Here is a 6,790-nt window from a genome sequence, read left to right on the forward strand (position 1 = left end):
CATCTGACTGCCTTCCCAAACATCAGGTGTTGTAATCAGTGTTTTATGATCCTTAATCTCAAACGGACCTCAGTGAAATCCTCGAACAAGAACCTGCAGGGTAGATATTCTGCATTGTTGGCTCGAGTGAAAGGGCTTTACTGCCAGAAGAGTGAAGCTATAGGAGATGATAGACTTGTATTCTTGCCCTGGGAGAAAGATTTACCAAACATACAGTGGGTGTGAGCAAAATCAGGGCACGGATAAGCCCACCATTTTTTAAAGAAAGTGCGCTTTGGATCATATAGAGATTCTGCTTCATATGACAAAAAGTGATAGCTTTATCGATTGGAAGCTTTTTTAAAGACAGCCATAACACTCTGATTGTCCAGCATGTAAACCTCAGTGGCCTCTGGCAGCATATCATTTTGAGGACAACTTTCTGATTGGATGAGTCAGTAGTGAAAACAGGCTGGACTGCTTACCATGTGAGTGTTGGGCATTGTGAACAGGCTTAGATTTGATGATCAGCCAATGATTCTCAACATCTTCTTGGTCACTTATCTCTTTGAGAACATAATGTAAAACCAAGGACCTTCACTTAAAAAAAATAGCACATGGACAGATACATGCAAAATTTTAATACATTTTCAGGGGCTTCCCTGGTAGCTCAGATGGTAAAGCATCTGCCTATAATGTGGGAGATCCGAGTTTGATTGCTGGGTCAGGAAGTTCCCCTGGAGAAAGAAATGTCAACCCATTCCAGTACTCTTGCCTGGAAAATCCCATGGACCAAGGAGCCTGATAGGCTACAGTCCATGGGGTTGCAAAGCCTCAACACAGATAGCTAGTGATGTACAGACAAGAGATCAAAATCTCAGAGTTTTTAGTTACTTAGTAAAACTTAAGAGGTGTTGGATTATAAATTTCTATGAGCAGGGACTTTGTCTTATTTATTATTATGGCCCTGTTGACTAGGAACACAGTAGTCCTTTGGTTGCATTGAACTGATCTATAGTATAGTTAACTGCTGTATTAGTTAGCTATTCAGTTCAGTTCAGTTGCTCAGTCGTCTCTGACTCCTTGCGACCCCATGAATCGCAGCACACCAGGCCTCCCTGTCCATGACCAACTCCTGGAGTTCACCCAAACTCATGTGCATCGAGTCAGTGATGCCATCCAGCCATCTCATCCTCTGTCGTCCCCTTCTCCTCCTGCCCCCAATCCCTCCCAGCATCAGGGTCTTTTCCAGTGAGTCAACTCTTCGCATGAGGTGGCCAAAGTACTGGAGTTTCAGCCTCAGCATCAGTCCTTCCAGTGAACACCTAGGACTGCATAACAAACAACCCCAAAAGATAAAGGATTAAGACAGTAGCAGTTTACTTAGCTCATGATTCTGTTAGCAATCTGGACTAGGATCAGCTGGATCCTTTGGGCGCAGCTAGGTTCCCTCGTGTGTCTTTGGTCCGTTGTGAGTCATCTACAAATTGTTTTTGTTGATATTGGCTGGGCTTTATGACATATTTGGGACCTTTACTGGGACAGTTGTGTTGACTTATCTGTGGTCTACATGATTTGTATCAAGCGTACCTTGCTGCCATGGATAACATCACCAGTGGGTGGCATGGAGGTGAGTACTCCAGAGAGATTGGCAGTGGCATGATCAATGGGACAGAAAAGGAAGCTATGAACAGCAGAAGAACACGGGTAAAGGATGGACGATCAGTGAACATTAAGCTGACCAATTGCAGATGTTTAGGCTGTAGCTCCAATTGTATGTGAGGACAGAGTTCTCAGTCGTCCACTACCGCTATCAGGATTATGCAGCCTGGAATTTCTGAAAGCTCGGGGAGTGAAGGGCTGAGACGTAGGGTGATACTGTTAATGTGGTACGTGTGTCCCAAGAGGGTGAACACACTGGAAGCGTTCTCACCGCCCCTCCTTGTGACCAGAATAGACGATTCTTCCTTTGCACACACCCTCATCTGTAACACGATTGCCTATCTAGTTGGCCATATTTCCCATAGAATCTAAGTTCTTTGAGGACAGACACCTCATCTGTATCACTATCATTCTCACACACCCGGCATATGGTAAGGGTCCAGTACATAGTTGCTGATCCAATCTACTTAATACTCTCTTTCATGGGTAATTTAAGAATTTGAAGACAGAACTAAAGCATCAGGTCTCACAGAACAAGATGCAATATTTAGGCCTGTTTCCCCATCACCTCACAACCATCCATAAGATTTGTCCCATCTCTAAAAGTCTCAGAATCTTTTGATTCAACTTCAAGGCCACATGTTTTTAGGGTGTGTCAATTTGCTTCTGATGGATGTCCCCAAATGCAAGCAATTTTGATGTAGGTGGAAGGACAGTGATAATCATCATAATAATCATGTTGTTCTTTTCAGCTCTTATTAACCTGGATTTTGTTTAAGAGGTTTCCAATTAGCTTCTTGAGTCTGCACAGTTAACCTTTTCTGAGCTTTTCTCTGCAGATTCTCTCTCTCTCTCTCTCCAAGCCCTCAACCCTCATTTCTGCCCATGGAGCCTCACAGGAATAGCTGGAATCCAGCCTCCTGAACAGCTCCTGAACATGGGATAATTGCAATATAATTAATGAATTAAAAAGAATGAAATGTTTTAAGTGCTTTCAATATTCCCTTTCCTATAATTATCTACAGGAAACATGTTCATTAACAATCTTGTGCTGACAGCCCCCAGGCTCTGGATGAGCTAGCTCAGCCTCCAATAAGAAAAAGAATTGATGACCTCTCCATCACAGACCGTCACAACTTCCATGGGGAGAGGAGAGGCCAGAGCAGAACCACCATTTGGACAGTGGTTGGCCAGATCAGACTCTCTCCTCACCTAAGGTCTCAGGGCACCTGGACTAGTCTCACATGCTGAGGACATCCTCTCTGCCTGTCTTCCCAGATTTGTTTTGCAGAAACACAGTGCTCGTTGGTCCCTGGTAAGTACCTTATATCTCCTATTGTCGTCCCTTTGCCTTCAGCTAGAAAAGAGCTGAATCCTTAATTCACAGAATGTATTAATGACTCAGATCTTTTAATCCTGTGCCTTGCCATCAGGAGTAACATCATCTATGATGAGGAGCCAGAAAGTATTCAGATCCACAGGGCATACCTGACATACATGCCTGGGGCCTTTTGACCATTTCTATTAAGAGGGAATATTTTATTAAATAAAAACTGGTATCTTACAGAATAGAATTTAAAACACACATGAATTTTAAAAGATAAAGCATTATACTTTGAAAAATCATGCTGATGGGCAGTGCTGCTTCAGACTGGATCCCCAAATTCTCCAGGGGTACTGGGCCACTGACCACATCACTGGAGACATTTGTTATTAAGTGTGGGCTAATGAGATACCCCTACAATAGGTATTCAGTGGCAGCCCAGGGCAACTAATCTTATACTGTGGAATTTCCATCAGTGTGACAGTTTATAAGAGGGGCACTGGGGGATAGGGTCACATCCCAGAACCCCATCAGTTTATTTATTTATTCCATATATGAGTTTCCCAAATGTGCAAGGTACGAAGCCAGGTCTAGTATAGAACATGTTGATGAATGACACAAGGGCTGCGTATCCCAAGATTTTATAGAGTAGTGGGGGAGATAAGATCTCCATCCATAAATAACTATAATAGAGACAGGGCTAGGAACTGTGAGAGAGGAGCAGTAAAGGAGCTGTGGAAGTCCAGAGGAGGCAGATATTATCTACAGTTCAGGGGATCTGAGACTGTGTCGTGGAGGAGGAAGATTTTCAGCTGGAACTGGAAGGACAAGTAGTTTCTGGATGGGCAAAGACGGTGCAGGAGGATGGTTTCTTCAACACCAAGAAACCATCCTTAGCAAAGGGTTCAGAGTCTGAATTGGAAGCAGTGATCTGGCCAGGATTGACCAGCGATGGGACAGTTGAGGCTAAATGTATAGCTGGGGTGTGGATGCAAGGAAGCAAGGCTGAAATTAAACTTCAGGAGGAGTATGTGAAGGCGTTAACAGCACAGGCATTAGGCTGAGCTGCTCGCAGATTTTTGACTTATGAGTCAGAGGATCTTGGGGTTTCAGAAAGATAGCCCCGCAGCCCAGAGAAGCATCAGTGAGGTGTGTGGCGTGAGAATGGGGGTCGGAATTCAGGGTAGCAAGTTGGTGAAAGAATCCATGCAGGCAATAAAGAAGGACTGATCAGTCAACACCGCATACAATTCTACCATCTCCATTGTATACACAAGAGGACTCAAGCTGCCATTGTACTTTGGAACAAATACAGATTGAGGAGTAGAAAAGTTGTGCAATGGAGTCACAGGGCATACTGAAAAGGGCTGAAAGTTATTAAAAAACCCGATCTGTTTATATAAGCAAAGCATCTGAGTATATGTTTTTGAGGTGGTGGAAATTGATCACCAATAAAATATTTATTGAGGATCTTTGGAATGCCTATGAAATTCTGTTTTGGGTACAGGCACTTAGAGGCAGGCTGCTGGGGAATGCTGATTAGAGAAATGAGGCAGGCCACAGATTTGTGCAGCTGTCAATCTAACAAAATGAGTTGAGACGAGTGGGCCCTTTAAGAGTTTGTTGATGTCAGGACAGGAAAGGATCTGGGGATGCTACGTTCGTCACGGTCCCTGAAGTGGGTATTGCACAGAGTTCATGCCACAGAGACAAAAGCAGTTATTTCCAGACCCTCAGGCAACTCCAGAAGCTTTGCACCACCCTGCCAGTTTGAAGTCAACTGGAAGCTTCTCATTGGAGAAGGAAATGGCAACCCACTCCGGTATTCTTGCTTGGAGAATCCCAGGGACGGGGGAGCCTGGTGGGCTGCCGTCTGTGGGGTCGCACAGAGTTGGACATGACTGAAGTGACTTAGCAGCAGAAGAAGCTTCTCAGTCCTCTTAAACCCAGGCCAAACTGTGTTGTGAGAGTTCTTGTTTTTCCAAGGGGCCCATATTTATTCCTTTATTTGAATCAAGCATGATCCTTATATCCTCAAGATGGTGTGGTCTCTGAATTAAAATGGGAGGTTAAGACTTTGCATCTCACAAGGTTAACAGAATATGGCTTCTGGAGTCAGGCCAATAGAATTGACCCCCCCCCACTTTTTTTTTTTCTTTTCTTACTGTCTTTTACTGATTGGTAAATTTGGTAAGTTTCCTAAAATCTCTGAGGTTCAGTATCCTTATCTTTGAGCTGATATTATGATAGCATTTGCCTTCAAGGCTCATTGTGTGGGATAGGTTAGATGATGCACAAGGTCATTAAACAGAGAGCCTGATAATCATTGACTGCTCAGCAAAGGTTCCTTCAATTCAGTTCAGTTCAGTTCAGTCGCTCAGTCGTGTCTGACTCTTTGCGACCCCATGAATTGCAGCATGCCAGGCCTCCCTGTCCATCACCAACTCCCGGAGTTCACCCAGACTCACATCCATTGAGTCAGTGATGCCATCCAGCTATTTCATCCTCTGTAATCCCCTTTTCCTCCTGCCCCTAATCCCTCCCAGCGTCAGAGTCTTTTCCAATGAGTCAACTCTTCACATGAGGTGGCCAAAGTACTGGAGTTTCAGCTTTAGCATCATTCCTTCCAAAGAAATCCCAGGGCTGATCTCCTTCAGAATGGACTGGTTGGATCTCCTTGCAGTCCAAGGAACTCTCAAGAGTCTTCTCCAACACCGCAGTTCAAAAGCATCAATTCTTTGGGGCTCAGCTTTCTTCACAGTCCAACTCTCACATCCATACATGACCACTGGAAAAACCATAGCGTTGACTCGACGGACCTTTGTTGGCAAAGCAATGTCTCTGCTTTTGAATATGCTATCTAGGTTGGTCATAACTTTCCTTCCAAGGAGCAAGCGTCTTTTAATTCCATGGCTGCAGTCACCATCTGCAGGTTCCTTACTATTCTTCTAATTATCACAGTGGTTTCCGGTGTGCTGTTCTCAGATTGTCTGGCAAGTTAGTCCTTAAGGAACTGTATCACCATCTCATAATTTTCCTATCTAGTCATTGTCTCAGTTATGACTTCTTGGAGCTTTGTAATTTGTATCTTAAGGGACTAAACCCACACTCTGTTCTTGGGAAGTTAAGTGTATATTCTACTCAAGATTATTTGAGTGTAAGTGACAGAAATTCCAAGTGGCCGAAGCAAAAAAGAGAATGTATGACCTTATATAGCACACTTCAGGGATGACTGGAGAAGCTCAAGCTGAGTTTGAGGAATCTTGAGTTTTGCATGTCTATGCTCTGACTTCCTCTGTTGCTAACAATCAGGAGGTCAAGATAGCCCCCAGCAAATTCAGACTCACATTCTACCGCTTGAGCAACCTTTGAAGAAAGATGCCTATTGGCTTGACATGGCTCTCCTGCCCACCCCAGTTCATCCTCTGTGGCTAGGTGACAGGAATAAACTAGTTAGTCGGGCCTGGTTTCTGTTCCCATCTTTGGAGCCAGAGGCTGCAATGAACCTCTTCAACCCCATGGACTTGAGCATAATAGGGGGTTGGTTTCTAGTACTGTGGTTCTTCAAGTGTGGTCACTGGAGCAATAACATCAACATTCCCTAGAAGATACCTAGGAATATAAATTCTCAAACACTCTCCCAGCATTTTAAGATCAGAAACTCTAAAGGTAGTAGGTTCAGGAACTGGGTTTTAATAAGCCTTCCATGTGATTCTGATATATGATCAAATTTAAGAATCATCATTCTAGAAGAAAGCGTATAAAAAATTTCCAGAAAAAAAGCAAGAAGGAGCAAGCAGCAACAACTGGTGCCTTTTGCAGTTC

Source organism: Bos mutus, chromosome 8, assembly GCF_027580195.1.
Source record: "Bos mutus isolate GX-2022 chromosome 8, NWIPB_WYAK_1.1, whole genome shotgun sequence".
Taxonomy (NCBI): domain Eukaryota; kingdom Metazoa; phylum Chordata; class Mammalia; order Artiodactyla; family Bovidae; genus Bos; species Bos mutus.